The sequence below is a fragment of the Caretta caretta genome, chromosome 11 (genome assembly GCF_965140235.1).
Source record: "Caretta caretta isolate rCarCar2 chromosome 11, rCarCar1.hap1, whole genome shotgun sequence".
Taxonomy (NCBI): Eukaryota; Metazoa; Chordata; order Testudines; family Cheloniidae; genus Caretta; species Caretta caretta.
Window position 1 is genome coordinate 36,385,370 of NC_134216.1, and position 17,236 is coordinate 36,402,605.

At 43.2% G+C, this 17,236-nt stretch overlaps 1 protein-coding gene across 3 annotated transcripts in view; it reads left to right on the forward strand.

Annotated features, from left to right (window-relative positions):
- Nucleotides 1–14,215: 14,215 nt before the first annotated feature.
- The window catches only part of LOC125644821 (sodium channel protein type 2 subunit alpha), a 128,706-nt gene continuing 125,685 nt past the window's right edge, over nt 14,216–17,236 (forward strand). For 2 of the 3 annotated variants that reach the window (XM_075117905.1, XM_075117906.1), the window contains exon 1: nt 14,217–14,451. The gene's annotated coding sequence lies outside the window, so the exon portion shown is untranslated. Of the gene's footprint in view, nt 14,452–17,236 lie in introns of all 3 variants that reach the window. The other variant, XM_075117908.1, reaches the window with a different exon arrangement.

The following is a 17,236-nucleotide window of genomic DNA, read 5'->3' on the forward strand; positions in this document are numbered from 1 at the left end:
TATGTCATGCTGCAGCATTGCAAGTGACTAAAGTCCAATTCTCAAGTGACATTCATTGTTGCAGACAATGCATGCATAAAGCACAGGGTCAGAAGATGAAGCTTGTGTACTACTAGCATTTGTGGCCTGCTATACTTTTCTCTCCATGATCTCAACCACTTCTCTTCAGCTTCTTTAATGCTCTGGTGCAATGCACCCATCCAATTTTAGATGCATCTTCCCAGCCTGCAGCGTCAATGTTGAAAGTTTTCAAGTCCCTCTTGCAAGTGTCCTTAAACCTGAGCCTAGTTTGACCAGTGGCTTTGGAGATTCTGCAAGTTCTCCACAGAGGACATCCTTTGGAATGCATCCATTGTCCATCTGGTGCAAGCCAATGGAGGCATCTGAGTCTGAGAATAGTGATTAGACTTGATTTTGCTTTAGTATTTCATTGTCAGGAACTTTGGTTTCCCACTTGATATTTAGAATACAGTGAAGACAGCGGATGTGGAACGGTTTAGCCTTCTCTCATGCCTGCTGTAGGTGGTCCAGGTCTTGCCACCAAACAGCAGTGTGCTCAAAATGCATGTTTGATAGGCTCATATCTTGGTCTTAAATGTCAGTTTCCTGTTATCCCACAGACACTTGGTCAGCTGGCCAAATGTAGTGGCTGCCTTTATGATGCTCAAATTAACTTCTCTGTAGATGACTACCTTATCTGATACAATTGATCCTAAATAGCAGAACTTGTGCACAACTTCTAGCATGGTGCTAGCTATTAAAATTTCTGTTCAGTCAACACACCTTGTGCCTTAGTCATTCACTTCTTTGAGTGATGGTGTGAGGGACACTCTACTCACCACAGGTAGTGCCCCCTCCTTGCCATGCTGGAGATTAGGTTTGGGGGGCAAGTGCTGATGACTCTTCTTCCAGTTGCACTCCTTGCATGCTCTGTCTCTCTTGCCATCTGTGCTCCAGCAGCTGCTGCCTCCTCTCTGTGACTCAACCCTCAGGCCCAGTCACTCAGCATGTTTCCACCTTCTGGGGAGCTGTCATGGGGTCCACTGACTGCAAGCAGCACTTCCTGCTGGCCATCCTCTGCTCTCCCTCTGGTGTTATATTCTCCCATCTTGTCTTGCTCTGCTGTCCCACTCACTCCCGGGTCTGTGACTAAAGTCCTCCCCTTCCAAAATATTCAGTCTTGCCAGACCTGATGTCTGGCTGGCATCTCCAATGCTCTTGCCACTTCCCAGTGGCTGCTAGGGGAACCCAGGCCCATCCTCTACACTGGGGTCCAGCCCAGGGGCTCTGTAACAAGTAGCCAAGGTACTATCCTGCCTCTTGCTTCTGTTTCCGTCATTGGCTTCCCCCCTCTCTGGGTCTTCCAGCCTATCATCTCCCTCCATTCAGGGAGTGACTGCAGCCTTCTTCCCTACAACCTTTCCCGGTAGCAGCTGCTGTCTGTAGCCAACTAACTGGCTTTATGCAGGCTCTACCTTTTCCTGCACAGGTGATCCTGTTCTTCTAACTAGGACTTTTATCTGTTTTAAATCTACTAGTTAATTGGCTCATCTGGCTTCCATTAACCCCATCACAGATACCAAAGTCCTTCTGCACAAATGGTCTCAGACAGTCTTCTCTAGCACGGCCCTGATAGTGCTACTTCCCCAGTGGCAAGTAGGAGAACCTGGGCCCACCCACTACTCTGGTTTCCAATCCAGGAACTCTATATCTGGCAGCCATCCTGTTGCTCCTTCCTTGGACTCATTCCTACACCTTCTGGTTCTTCCCCCACCCCATCTCTGGGTGTACCAGCTCAAACTCCCTCCTCACAGTGAGTAACTGTAGACTACTGAACCCCTAGCCTCAAACACACATCCCTACTGCCAGGCACTGACTGCAGCCCCATCCCTGTTGCCAGCTTCTTGGATTTATAAGCCTAACCTAGCTCCTTCCCCAGCTGAACTTCAACAGCAAATTAGACTTTAGCATGCCCTGGTTTTCCTCCAGGTGCAGCCTGTAGGTTAATAGGCTTAATTTACCCCTTCAGGCCTTGAGTGGGTAGACACTCCATCAAAGGTGGTTAGTCCAAATTCATCATAAGGGGGTATAAAGCTATTGCAAAGTTGCTGTAACTTGTCTTCACTATGACAGGTTTCAGAGGAACAGCCGTGTTAGTCTGTATTCGCAAAAAGAAAAGGAGTACTTGTGGCACCTTAGAGACTAACCAATTTATTTGAGCATGAGCTTTCGTGAGCTACAGCTCACTTCATCAGATGTTTACCGTGGAAACTGCAGCAGACTTTATATACACACAGAGAATATGAAACAATACCTCCTCCCACCCCACTGTCCTGCTGGTAATAGCTTATCTAAAATGATCAACAGGTGGGCCATTTCCAGCACAAATCCAGGTTTTCTCACCCTCCACCCCCCCACACAAATTCATTCTCCTGCTGGTGCTAGCCCATCCAAAGTGACAACTCTTTACATAATCAAGTCGGGCTATTTCCTGCATAGATCAAGGTTTTCTCACATCCCCCCCACCCCCATACACACACAAACTCACTCTCCTGCTGGTAATAGCTCATCTAAACTGACCACTCTCCAAGTTTAAATCCAAGTTAAACCAGAACATCTTGGGGGGGGGGTAGGAAAAAACAAGAGGAAACAGGCTACCTTGCATAATGACTTAGCCACTCCCAGTCTCTATTTAAGCCTAAATTAATAGTATCCAATTTGCAAATGAATTCCAATTCAGCAGTTTCTCGCTGGAGTCTGGATTTGAAGTTTTTTTGTTTTAAGATAGCGACCTTCATGTCTGTGATTGCGTGACCAGAGAGATTGAAGTGTTCTCCGACTGGTTTATGAATGTTATAATTCTTGACATCTGATTTGTGTCCATTTATTCTTTTACGTAGAGACTGTCCAGTTTGACCAATGTACATGGCAGAGGGGCATTGCTGGCACATGATGGCATATATCACATTGGTGGATGTGCAGGTGAACGAGCCTCTGATAGTGTGGCTGATGTTATTAGGCCCTGTGATGGTGTCCCCTGAATAGATATGTGGGCACAATTGGCAACGGGCTTTGTTGCAAGGATAAGTTCCTGGGTTAGTGGTTCTGTTGTGTGGTATGTGGTTGTTGGTGAGTATTTGCTTCAGGTTGCGGGGCTGTCTGTAGGCAAGGACTGGCCTGTCTCCCAAGACTTGTGAGAGTGTTGGGTCATCCTTTAGGATAGGTTGTAGATCCTTAATAATGCGTTGGAGGGGTTTTAGTTGGGGGCTGAAGGTGACCGCTAGTGGCGTTCTGTTATTTTCTTTGTTAGGCCTGTCCTGTAGTAGGTAACTTCTGGGAACTCTTCTGGCTCTATCAATCTGTTTCTTTACTTCTGCAGGTGGGTATTGTAGTTGTAAGAAAGCTTGACAGAGATCTTGTAGGTGTTTGTCTCTGTCTGAGGGGTTGGAGCAAATGCGGTTGTATCGCAGAGCTTGGCTGTAGACGATGGATCGTGTGGTGTGGTCAGGGTGAAAGCTGGAGGCATGCAGGTAGGAATAGCGGTCAGTAGGTTTCCGGTATAGGGTGGTGTTTATGTGGCCATTGTTTATTAGCACCGTAGTGTCCAGGAAGTGGATCTCTTGTGTGGACTGGACCAGGCTGAGGTTGGTGGTGGGATGGAAATTGTTGAAATCATGGTGGAATTCCTCAAGGGCTTCTTTTCCATGGGTCCAGATGATGAAGATGTCATCAATATAGCGCAAGTAGAGTAGGGGCTTTAGGGGACGAGAGCTGAGGAAGCGTTGTTCTAAATCAGCCATAAAAATGTTGGCATACTGTGGGGCCATGCGGGTACCCATAGCAGTGCCGCTGATCTGAAGGTATACATTGTCCCCAAATGTGAAATAGTTATGGGTAAGGACAAAGTCACAAAGTTCAGCCACCAGGTTAGCCGTGACATTATCGGGGATAGTGTTCTTGACGGCTTGTAGTCCATCTTTGTGTGGAATGTTGGTGTAGAGGGCTTCTACATCCATAGTAGCCAGGATGGTGTTATCAGGAAGATCACCGATGGATTGAAGTTTCCTCAGGAAGTCAGTGGTGTCTCGAAGGTAGCTGGGAGTGCTGGTAGCGTAGGGCCTGAGGAGGGAGTCTACATAGCCAGACAATCCTGTACAGATTGTACAGATACAGACAGACATCATCTTCCTTTCCAAATGCAAACAGATGGACATCGTACCAAAAGGACTAAAGGTCAAAAATCCATTACAATCTACATACCACACAGACTATGCTGACAGCTTGTGCCTCACGCTCTCAAAGAAACTGCGGAATCACCTGATCAAGATCCTCTACAGCAAACAGGGAAAGATTAAGAATGAGCTCTCAAAAATGGATACTCTCATAAAGAACCAACCTTCCACACAAACTTCCTCATGGCTGGATTTTACTAAAACTAGACAAGCCATTTACAACGCACACTTTGCTTCTCTACAAAAGAAAAAAGACACTAAACTTTCTAAACTACTACATGCTACAAGGGGCCACAGCAATGGTTCCCTCACCCCACCTAGCAATATTGTTAACCTATCCAACTATACTCTCAGCCCAGCAGAAGCAGCTGTTCTATCTCGGGGCCTCTCCTTCTGCCCCTCCACCCCCACGAACATGATACAGTTCTGTGGTGACCTAGAATCCTATTTTCGACGTCTCCGTCTCAAGGAATATTTCCAAAATACCTCTGAACAACATACTAATCCACAGAGGTCTCCCTGCCAACACTACAGAAAGAGGGATTCTAGATGGACTCCTCCTGAAGGTCGAAACAGCAGACTGGACTTCTACATAGAGTGCTTCCGCCGACGTGCACGGGCTGAAATTGTGGAAAAGCAGCATCACTTGCCCCATAACCTCAGCCATGCGGAACGCAATGCCATCCACAGCCTCAGAAACAACTCTGACATCATAATCAAAAAGGCTGACAAAGGAGGTGCTGTTGTCATCATGAATAGGTCGGAATATGAACAAGAGGCTGCTCGGCAGCTCTCCAACACGAGTTTCTACAAGCCATTACCCTATGATCCCACTGAGAGTTACCAAAAGCAACTACAGCATTTGCTCAAGAAACTTCCTGAAAAAGCACAAGATCAAATCCGCACAGACACACCCCTGGAACCCCGACCTGGGATATTCTATCTACTACCCAAGATCCATAAACCTGGAAATCCTGGGCGCCCCATCATCTCAGGCATTGGCACCCTGACAGCAGGATTGTCTGGCTATGTAGACTCCCTCCTCAGGCCCTACGCTACCAGCACTCCCAGCTACCTTCGAGACACCACTGACTTCCTGAGGAAACTTCAATCCATCGGTGATCTTCCTGATAACACCATCCTGGCTACTATGGATGTAGAAGCCCTCTACACCAACATTCCACACAAAGATGGACTACAAGCCGTCAAGAACACTATCCCCGATAATGTCACGGCTAACCTGGTGGCTGAACTTTGTGACTTTGTCCTTACCCATAACTATTTCACATTTGGGGACAATGTATACCTTCAGATCAGCGGCACTGCTATGGGTACCCGCATGGCCCCACAGTATGCCAACATTTTTATGGCTGATTTAGAACAACGCTTCCTCAGCTCTCGTCCCCTAAAGCCCCTACTCTACTTGCGCTATATTGATGACATCTTCATCATCTGGACCCATGGAAAAGAAGCCCTTGAGGAATTCCACCATGATTTCAACAATTTCCATCCCACCACCAACCTCAGCCTGGTCCAGTCCACACAAGAGATCCACTTCCTGGACACTACGGTGCTAATAAACAATGGCCACATAAACACCACCCTATACCGGAAACCTACTGACCGCTATTCCTACCTGCATGCCTCCAGCTTTCACCCTGACCACACCACACGATCCATCGTCTACAGCCAAGCTCTGCGATACAACCGCATTTGCTCCAACCCCTCAGACAGAGACAAACACCTACAAGATCTCTGTCAAGCTTTCTTACAACTACAATACCCACCTGCAGAAGTAAAGAAACAGATTGATAGAGCCAGAAGAGTTCCCAGAAGTTACCTACTACAGGACAGGCCTAACAAAGAAAATAACAGAACGCCACTAGCGGTCACCTTCAGCCCCCAACTAAAACCCCTCCAACGCATTATTAAGGATCTACAACCTATCCTAAAGGATGACCCAACACTCTCACAAGTCTTGGGAGACAGGCCAGTCCTTGCCTACAGACAGCCCCGCAACCTGAAGCAAATACTCACCAACAACCACATACCACACAACAGAACCACTAACCCAGGAACTTATCCTTGCAACAAAGCCCGTTGCCAATTGTGCCCACATATCTATTCAGGGGACACCATCACAGGGCCTAATAACATCAGCCACACTATCAGAGGCTCGTTCACCTGCACATCCACCAATGTGATATATGCCATCATGTGCCAGCAATGCCCCTCTGCCATGTACATTGGTCAAACTGGACAGTCTCTACGTAAAAGAATAAATGGACACAAATCAGATGTCAAGAATTATAACATTCATAAACCAGTCGGAGAACACTTCAATCTCTCTGGTCACGCAATCACAGACATGAAGGTCGCTATCTTAAAACAAAAAAACTTCAAATCCAGACTCCAGCGAGAAACTGCTGAATTGGAATTCATTTGCAAATTGGATACTATTAATTTAGGCTTAAATAGAGACTGGGAGTGGCTAAGTCATTATGCAAGGTAGCCTGTTTCCTCTTGTTTTTTCCTACCCCCCCCCCAAGATGTTCTGGTTTAACTTGGATTTAAACTTGGAGAGTGGTCAGTTTAGATGAGCTATTACCAGCAGGAGAGTGAGTTTGTGTGTGTATGGGGGTGGGGGGGATGTGAGAAAACCTTGATCTATGCAGGAAATAGCCCGACTTGATTATGTAAAGAGTTGTCACTTTGGATGGGCTAGCACCAGCAGGAGAATGAATTTGTGTGGGGGGGTGGAGGGTGAGAAAACCTGGATTTGTGCTGGAAATGGCCCACCTGTTGATCATTTTAGATAAGCTATTACCAGCAGGACAGTGGGGTGGGAGGAGGTATTGTTTCATATTCTCTGTGTGTATATAAAGTCTGCTGCAGTTTCCACGGTAAACATCTGATGAAGTGAGCTGTAGCTCACGAAAGCTCATGCTCAAATAAATTGGTTAGTCTCTAAGGTGCCACAAGTACTCCTTTTCTTTTTGTCTTCACTATGTGCAATGAGCACTGCATCATCAGCGAAAAGAAGCAGGTGTTTGACTTTGCCTTTTGCTGTTAGACATGCACTGCTGAAGAGTTTTACATCTGATCTTATACAGAGATGGTACATGATCAGTGCTAGATGACAAAGCAGCAAAGAGAAGGATATACTGAAGAGCATAGGTGCCAGAACACATCCCTGTTTCACACCACTGTGAATTTCAAAACTGTCAGATTAATCATTGTAACACTGGACTGTACCCTTCATGGCATCATGAAAGCATTGACTCTGACTGAGGAGGACTGAGTGTGTGTGACATACCAGGGTACAATCCAGACTAACACATAGTCATGTCACCCTTACCCTGTAACCCAGGATGCCCTTCACAATGCCTTGCTGCTGTAGGCTCCAGCCTGGACTGCTCAAACAGCCTTCCACATGTAAGTCACTCCCCACTGTGTCTCTTTGTGGGTGCTGCAGCCAGCTGGCCACATCTTGGCTCTTACAGCCTTAAAAATTACCCCAAAACACTCCCAGTCAAAGATTTTCCCTCAGTAACATATGTCCTGTATTGCCCAGTCCTCTCCTGGACAGGACACATATATTAAGCCATTCCTTTAAGGGAATAATATGCACACAACAACTTGTTACCCCAGATGGAGTTAAGCAGACACTTCAACTTGAACACACTGGATTAGATAAAAAATAAGACAAATTAACTACAAAGATTTTCAGTGAGTAAAAATAATGATGCAAAAAAGTCAGAAATGGTCACAAGAAAAATAAAAATTAAATTCTTACCTGTGACTAACTATATTAGATTCAAAGCAAAATTTTCTCACCACATGCTTTCAGCAGTCTTACTGACTGAACTCTTTGGGTCAGGAACCCTCCCCCCAGAGTCCAACAGCTGTGTCCTTTGTCTCTTCAGGTGCAGTGAATGTGATGGGCAGGGAGAGAGAGGGGAGGTGCATTGGGCTATTTGTCCCTCCTTTTTATTTCAGTTCCCGTCTTGAAAATCATTTCCAGATGAAACCCAGGAGACAACAAGTCTAAATGGAAGGATATTCCCTACTATTTTTTTCACCTGCTTGATGACTGTTTACTTCCTAAATGGAAATTAAGGCAAGCACACATTCCTTCCTTTAAGACAGATCTGACTTCTGCCTGGGCAGGGCTGTAAGGTTTGGAACTTGTGTTAATAACATCATACAGTGGAATCTTAACTTCACATACAACCTGGCCACACACATTTTACCAGGACAGTACTGACCAGCAAATTATGAGTTTTCAAATGAAACCTTACAGGGCATACTTTGTACAAAGATTATTACAATAGTGTGTAAGGTGTGAATACAGGATGTATTCCCTCACCAGCGGCAACCAATTCTTTCTAGAAATTGGAAAAGGTCCTTTTGCTTGAGCTGCCACTGCTGCTGGAAGCGGCTGGTGCAGCTGGCCCCTGAGCTTCCCCAGCTGTTGGGGTGGTCCTACGGTCAGCTGCACCAGCACTGCAAAATTCATGCAAGCCGTGACTTTCATGACCTCCATGAATGATTCGCAGCCTTAATTATCAATGATGATTTTATATTTTCTTCCTGGTCATTGATGAAAATGTTAAACTGTGTAGTGCCAAGAACTGATCCCTGCAGGACTCCTCTAGGAACATACTCGCTTCATTATGATTCCCCAGTTACAATTATATTTTGAGACCTATCAGTTAGCCAGCATTTAATCCATTTAATGTGTGCCAGGTTAATTTTATATCCTTCTAGTTTTTAAATCAAAATGTCATTTGGTACCAAGTCAAATGACTTACGGAAGTCTAAATTACACACCACTAGTCCCTTTATCAACCAAACATGTAATCTCATCAAAAGATATCAAGTTAGCATGACAGGATCTATTTTCCATAAACCAATGTTGCTTGGCATTAATTCTTTATTAATAGAGTCCTGTATCAACAATTTCATTATCTTGCCCGACTGACAATCCTGTAATTAACTGGGTCATCCCATTTACTCTTTAAATATTTGCACATTAGTTTTCTACCAGTCTTCTGGAACTTCCTCAGTGTTCCAAGACTTGTTGAAAATCAACATTAATGGTCCAGTGACCTCCGCAAGTAGGCAACACAGCGGGTGGGGGGGAGGGGATGCAGGATCTAGTGGTTTTTCTCCCCCCCCCCATGTTACTGGGGATGGGTGGGGGGCAGGAAGCTGCACAGCGATCTCTCACCTCTGTGCAGCCAGTGGCCTGTGCTCCCCAATGCCATGCTGGAGCCTCCACATTTATTTGACCAATAAAACTTCAGAATTTTAAAACAGTGTGCACAGAATTTTATTTTTTGGTGCAGAATGCCTTCAGGAGTAGCTTATGTCAATGATGGTGTCTCCATTAAGAGATTTGTGTGGGGCAGTCTTTTTCTGGCTGAAAGACATATGGCTTTCATGATGCCATCCTACACATCTTAGATTTCTTAGATTGAGTTGATATGATTGAGCATATTGCCTTACTGTTTGTTGCAATGCACTCTTGGCCACTCTGAGGTTAGCACATCTCTGGAGAGGGGTTTGTGTTATAGTGGAGATGTGCTGTGTGTGTGTGTTTTGTTTCAGTAACTGGCAGCGTTTCTTTAGAGTATTCTGCAAACCAGTCTTTATTTTATATAGTCTTTTTACCAAAAGATAAGGTTGCAGCTACATGGCTATTTATTCTGAGTGTGTTCTATGCTGCATTAGCCTTCAGGGGAAATGGAATAATTGAAATAGCTTTCCTGAGGTTCCTAGTGATTTGGAGACCCTTCCTTGGCCTTTTAATGTTAATGCAAGGGAAACAGCTGTGTTTGGTATGATGAAATTTCCATGTGAACACCTTATTTTCCTTATGCGCTGTGAAAACTGATTATGGTGAACATCCTGTAGGTGTGACAAATCCAGTTGGAGCCAGTGGTAATAATGCACAGTCCTTGGAGGCTCCAGAGCTCCTGTAGTCTTTGTCCATTATCATTCAGTTTAACCAGTCCATGATGGTCAATGCATAGCAGCCTCATCTCATAGTCTGAGCCATCTCTAGCATTGAAATATCTCCACCGAGTTGCTTAACTGGTGGTAGTTCACTGATGCTGTGGAGCTGCTGACAGAACAAGTCCTTTTCTCCAGAGATGGTGGAAAATGTTTAGGAATATGTACTTATGCTAGTAAAGCCACCTATACTAGATATTCATAGTGACATGTTACATTCTGATGCTGTACTTGGATATGTGACCATAGGTACTAATGAGTTTTCTTTGACTGCAAAATGTTTGCAGCAGTCTTGTTGCTTGTTCTGTGCCATAAAAAAGGTATACTGCATCTCATGTAGAGTACCTATGTCAGCTAGTCTGGTTTCAAAGAGAGTGGCTATGTTGATGTCAATGATGTCAGGCTTTCCAGGGTCACTGACCTCTAGATCACTTGATACACTAGTGCACATTGTTCTCACATTCCAAAAGGATGTCTGAAGAGGGAAACCATTGTTCCTGAACCTTCAGTGTGTATGCCTAGGCAGAAAAAAAAAAAGGAGGCAGAGGTTCATCTTAGGATCATAGCCCCCTCTTGGCCATACTGACGCGGCCCAAAGACTTGGAGACATTTGGAAGCCAGCACAGCTGCAGGAGATGCAGACTGGCTGAACTGAATTGCAATGCCAACCACCTGCCATTTTCTTTGCAGTGGATTTGGCTCAGGGTTTTCTTCTATAGTTTTTGTTCAGCTAAAAATTAGTTGCAAGGGTTATGAACTTGACCCTTCATATGTTCATTTTCAGACTGAATATTTACAAGAATCAAGGATTGTGTAATAAAAGCTGCATCTTCAACACCCAACTGAATCCACGTGATCTAAAGATTAATATTGAACAGTAATTAATGGAAATGAATGGTGTGGTATTTTTCTAGAAAAAATTGTATTGTTGCCTCTTTCTGACACTCTTATACAAGCTAAAACAAACTTTTTCATCTAAAAATCAGAGACCAAATATAAAGGCATGATAAAGTTGGTTAGGAAATATCCATATTATATGTGTAGCCTACTTGTGTAATTTTGCTTTTCTCTCAAACTACAAATAATAATGATTTATTATAGCAAGGGATGTCTTGCAACACAATTACCCTAAAATTTATAAGCATGTAGGGAGTTACAAAAATTAGGAATCTGCTACAATATTTGGAGTAACAATGTACATTGCCCTCATGTGAGGGAAGGCTTGGTCTTCGTGACAGATCATGTCCTTGATTCTTCCAAGCACACCACAATGGCCAATACCAGAATAACATGAAGGCATATGGAGGAAAACAATGGGCCTGATTCTCCACTGCCTTCACCTCATATTGTCATTTAGTCTTGTATACAGTGAGTGCAACTAGTATATAAAACTGCAGTGTGTCTCCTCAGCAACATGGACTACCACAAGCACATCAACCTGACCACCTCTTGTTACACCGCCTTCCCAGAGACTACTTCAATGTGCTCAATGGCCTGGGTACATCATATCTAATGGATCACCAACATGTTGGGATGAGGTTTGTGGTCAACAATTCCACTCCACAGGCACAAAAGAATTTCTACCAGGAGTGCAGGAGACAGAGCTTTCTCAGGGGTCAGGATGAAACTGTGCAGACCTCACCATCTTCTGCTCCTAGTGCAAGGTGAATGTCTTCAACCTTGATGTCTCGAACATAAACACATTTCAAATTAAAATAAAGTCAAAACCTATTTAATAAAACACTACACTACACACCCAATTCTCCCTTTGGGGAAAGGATGAGACAAAGAATGATCCATGTGTGACACAGGTTAGTCACACTGATGCAGTATTGGAAAGCACACAGATACTACAGTCCTGAAGACAATACAAGAACCTATATAGAAAATGAAAGTGCAAATCACTAACCATTCTGAATGGTAGCATTTTATATTTTGCACAGGTATAAATGACTACATAACCAAGACTGTGGAGAAATTGGTCCTACATCAAATTAAAAGAGAACATTGACAGTCGACATTTGATCCCTCAATACTGAGAAAGGAAACAGTTAAAACAATAAATAAATAAAACAAAACATCAAGACAAAGCCAATGAAGCATAAATGCTAGATTTCTCAGTTGCAGTGGCTAAGGGTTAGTAGTGGTAATCTTTCATGGTAGAGTCCATATAGAGAGTTAAAATTATTTCTTTCTCCTCCCTACTTCATGACTGGCAGCCCAGAAGTTGGCTGCTTTTCCTGTTCTCAGAAAGAATCTCTCTCTGTTTCTGGAAGAAACAGTCTTGTGTCCATCTTTTTGCAAACATTAAAAACTAGTTTCCATAATCAGTTTTTCCATGGAGCAATACACTGTTTTCTATGACACCAGGAAATATTTTAAACTTTCATCCTGCACTTGTAGTCCAGATATTTATCTTAGAGTCTACACTGGAGTGTGGCCACTTTATACTATGCTGCCAGAGCAATCCACACTATCCATGTAACCAGCTGTGGGTGAATCACCCTCCTATTGTGGTTCCTCCAGTAGGACAGTGACTCTATCACACACCACCTGTTGCTGACGTAAAGACCATGATTAGAGTAAAACAGAATGTGGCTGGGGCTGCCATATCTGTCTCTTAAGGCCACTGGCAGTCAGCATAATTTAAGGTCAGAAGGGACCATCATGATCATTTAGTCCTACCTCCTGCATATTGCAGGCCAAAGAACCTGACCGTCCGCAGGCATGGCTGCCCACAGCTCCCAGGGTCTCTGCCAGTCTGACCAATGGGAAAATTCCTTCCTGACCCCAAATAGGGCAATCAGATAGACCCTGAGCATGTGGGCAAGATCCACCAGCCAGACACCGGGGAAAGAGTATTCTGTGGTAGCTCAGAGCCCTCTCCATCTAGTGTCCCATCACCAGCCATTGGGGATATTTGCTGCTATGTGCCATTGGAGGCAGTCTCATCATACCATCCTCTCCACAAACTTATCAAGCTCAGTCTTGAAGCCAGTTAGGTTTTTTGGCCCTCCCCCGCCCCCCCTCCCACACACACACACACACTTCCCCTTGGAAGGCTGTTCCAGAACTTCACTCCTCTGATGGTTAGAAACCTTTGTCTAATTTCAAGAGTAAACTTCTTGATGGCAAGTTTATCTCCATATGTTCTTCTGTCCACACTGGTGCCTAATTTAAATAACTCCTCTCCCTCCCTGATATTTATCCCTCTAAAGGATTAATTTATAATGGAGACCAAAATTATATACAGGCTGGCCAGAATTAGGGAAACACAAGTGAGTTTTACCCTTCTTTAATTCCTTCCTTCTGTGTGATATGCTCATTGCCCCAAACCCAAGCATCTAGCCCTTTACATAAGAAACCATATTCTGCAAATCATTAATTTTTGAAGTATAGAAATGTATTTTAGGTCATACAGAACCAAACCAAGGCTGAAGAGGGCCAAAAACCAGTCTTTAATATTAAGTAATTTTTAGGAGGAGGTTGACATGGGGATGATGATTTTATACGTAAAGAGGCCACATGTTGGTATACAACAACTCAAGGCACGATAACATCTTCCCTTTTTCTTGCTATGCATAATACATGGATCCAACAAAAGCAAAAACAGTGTCAAACAAGTTTATTAATATAAAATCAGAAAACTATAAGTGTCTGTGCAGCAATTTTATGCCCCACCTCACTCTTTCTAAATATTTAGTGGTCAGATTCATTAGTTCATATTTTCTTCCTTTAGATCAATGTGGTTGTAGGCTAAGTGGTGATTATACCAGATTTTGTAAAATAACTTGCAGTTCTGACCGTAAGGGTGTTTAAAAAAGCTAGATGATCTAATTCTCTCTGCCAGTAGGTGGAGCTGTCATGTAATATGCTGTCTTTTTTCTTTCTTTTTTTTTTTTAAACATTCTTTTTTTTTTCTCTCCACCCCCATCAGTACACCCCCCTCCCCCATCGGTTTGCTGATAGATGTTTGGGACCATAGAGAATCTCATAACAGGAAGCTAGGGCAGAGGAGACAGAATACTGCAGAGGTTTCTTTGTAGGGTTTTTTTTTCTTTCTTTCAGTGAGGCTAATATAAATATAAGAGTTACAAGCTTCTTTGCTGAGGGACCTGAACAACTGCAACAGAAGGAGTGTGATCATCTACAAGTGTATGGATATATCTTATGCTATGATTTGTAATTATCTTTTTATCAGGTAAGATAATAGAATATTTCATTAAAGGTATCATGCAATATATCTCAGCCCATTTATGCCAATGTTCTTCTCTGATGCTGCCACACCTAGTCTGCAATTAATATTAGATGCAACAAGAGGAACAGAGAATACAAAGCCATCTTTTCAGCTGGATAACATTTTCATACTGTTTTTATGCTAAAATCACATCTGGGTCTAATAACAAATTATTTTGGTATCCTTTGGGTTTCACTGGCCTTATATTCTTTAGAATCCAGGTATATTTTGTAATTTTGTTTAGAATCAATTCTTATTTTTTGTATTTGCATCACAGTGGTAGTATTTTGTTGTTGCTGCTGCTGTTGTCATCTATAAGTGTTATATTTCTCCACCGAATGTTATATTGATGCTTTATGCAAAATGCAAATTGGAGTGAAATGTTAAAGCATATTAACAAGACTATGAGATTGCCGAGCTTTATGTTGCAGGGGTGTGCTGCTTCTCTATACCATCTTCAGACAGAGGCTTTGCTTTATATCCTAAATTCCTTCTCTTAAAAGGTATTGGAAATTTGTTGGGTTTTTATCCTCCTAAAATAAATAAATAAATAAACTATCCTTTCCCGTATTGAAGACAGAATGGAAGATACTTATAATTAAATACAATTTTACACCATTGCAGACTTCACATAAGACATGTAATGTGAATTGTTTTATATTCAATGGCTACATTTTTATTTTAAAAATTCCATTCTGTATCGTTTGAGGCACAAACATGATTTTTTCCCTTTATTTTTAATCACATATCACGGACTGTGAGATTCAGCAGAATGACTCAGGGGGTGGAGAGCTCATGCAGCTCCATGACTTGTCTCTTCAATTCTTGTTTTTTATTTTTCCTTACCTTTTCCTGACTACAAAAAGATTTCTTTAGCCAGGGAAAGCACTGGAGAAAAGCACTGGCTTACACAGCCAGAGATCAGAAGAAGGGCTTGGAAGCGTAAGTGTGAGAAATGAGAGGGTCTGATTAATTTAAAAATACCTTGCTTCCTTTCATAGGGAGGGAAATAGAAAAGCCATTATTCAAGCTTTCCTGTGCCTGTATAGAGGTAGATTTTGTCCGCAATTATCAAAGCAGGAAGAATTTACCAATAGGGATTTGTGGGCTAGAAGCAACCTTGGCCTACCAAGATTCTCCGACATATATGAAATGTAAAGTGGTTTCACACATGCCCTTCCTCTCAGTGCATGTTGATTTACTGCTTGTGTTTTCCTGAGCACAGCTGGTGTGTGTGTGTGTGTGTGTGTGTGTGTGTGTGTGTGTGTGTGTTTGTGTATTGATGGGCTACTGTAGTGGATAGAGGGAAATTACTACTGTCTTCATGAGGTGGTAAGGGTTCCTCCCTTCTTGGCCAGGAATTGGGGAGCAGGTGAAAGCATTGTACCTAGCTGAGCTGCGATTTCCTTCAGTGATGAATGTATTATAATAAAATAGATTTGGTTTCTATTAAGGATGGTGGCCCCTTGTGCCTACAGGCCCTAATTAAGGTACTTAAGCATGTGCCTAACTTTAAGCATGTGAATAATTCTGAATCAATGGGATTACTCACATGCTTAAACTTAGGCACATGCTTAAGTATCTTGCTAAATTGGAGCCACAGTATTTTTTGAACTCAGTGTTATTAAATGGAATTTACCTAGCAGGACAGATGGATCTGTGGCTACCTGAGGTTTGATCTTTCAATGAAAATTCCGGTTGTGAACCTTCACGGCAAATCCTGGCTCCAAAGCCGTTCACATTCTGAGAAGCTGGCTGTGCACATTAGACATCCATGAAGGTTGTGAGAAATGAAATCATAGCCATAGAGGATCAAAGCAGTAGTCTAGCATCCTCTCTGCCAGTGGCGAGTACCAAGTGTTTCAGAAGAAGGTTCAAGGTGTAGTGCACAGTTATGAAATGAGATGACCATAGGGGAAGTTTTCTCCCAACCCCCACCAGACAGTGGTTGACTTCTGCTGAGAAGCGTGACGACTTATATCCCTTACAAAGTATTCCTAGCAAATGTAGTTCTGGACGTTCTCATTAGTCACAGAAATGTCTAGTTCTCCCCATCACAGAAAAACTAATCTGCAGCTGCTGCTGCAGCCTCAGAACTGCAGGACTGTCTGTGGCACCTGCCCCTTCACTAGAGGTTTTGACCAGTGGACCTGCATTAGGGACAGATCCACAGATCACAAGTCTTCCCTGCCCCTGCCCAACCCCTAAAACCTCTGCCTAGTGATATTGAGAGCACTCCCTTATTAAAAAAGAAAACTACAGTGTCTGCATGAATGATCCAAAATGCTACAGTATGGAAGGGTATGGACTGCTACCATGGAATACCATACTCACTTCATATAAAGGTTGCAATCATTAGATACTACAGCAATAAGAGCCATAGGAAAGTCCATGCTGAAACACAATTCTGTATTAAGTACAGGTATTGGAGTGTATTCAGTAAATAAGGCCCGAAGCCGCACATTAAATGAGGCGGATTAAAAAAAAGTATTGAATAACAACCTTCCCCTCTACCCTATTCCTGTCTACCTCTGCTTCTGTTGTCTCCCAGCCTGCATCTGTTCCCTTTTGCCTATTTCCTTCACAGCCTGTCATTGTCCCCTGATTCTTTTGAATCGGGCAGCTTCCTCCTTGTCCTCTGTGCTGTCTAGGTGTCAGCAATAGGAGCATTCACAATGCAGGAGAGACAATATTTCTGCTTTCAGTTCTAGTGCTAAGTGTCACATCTATCCCTGGCAGCCAGGAAGAG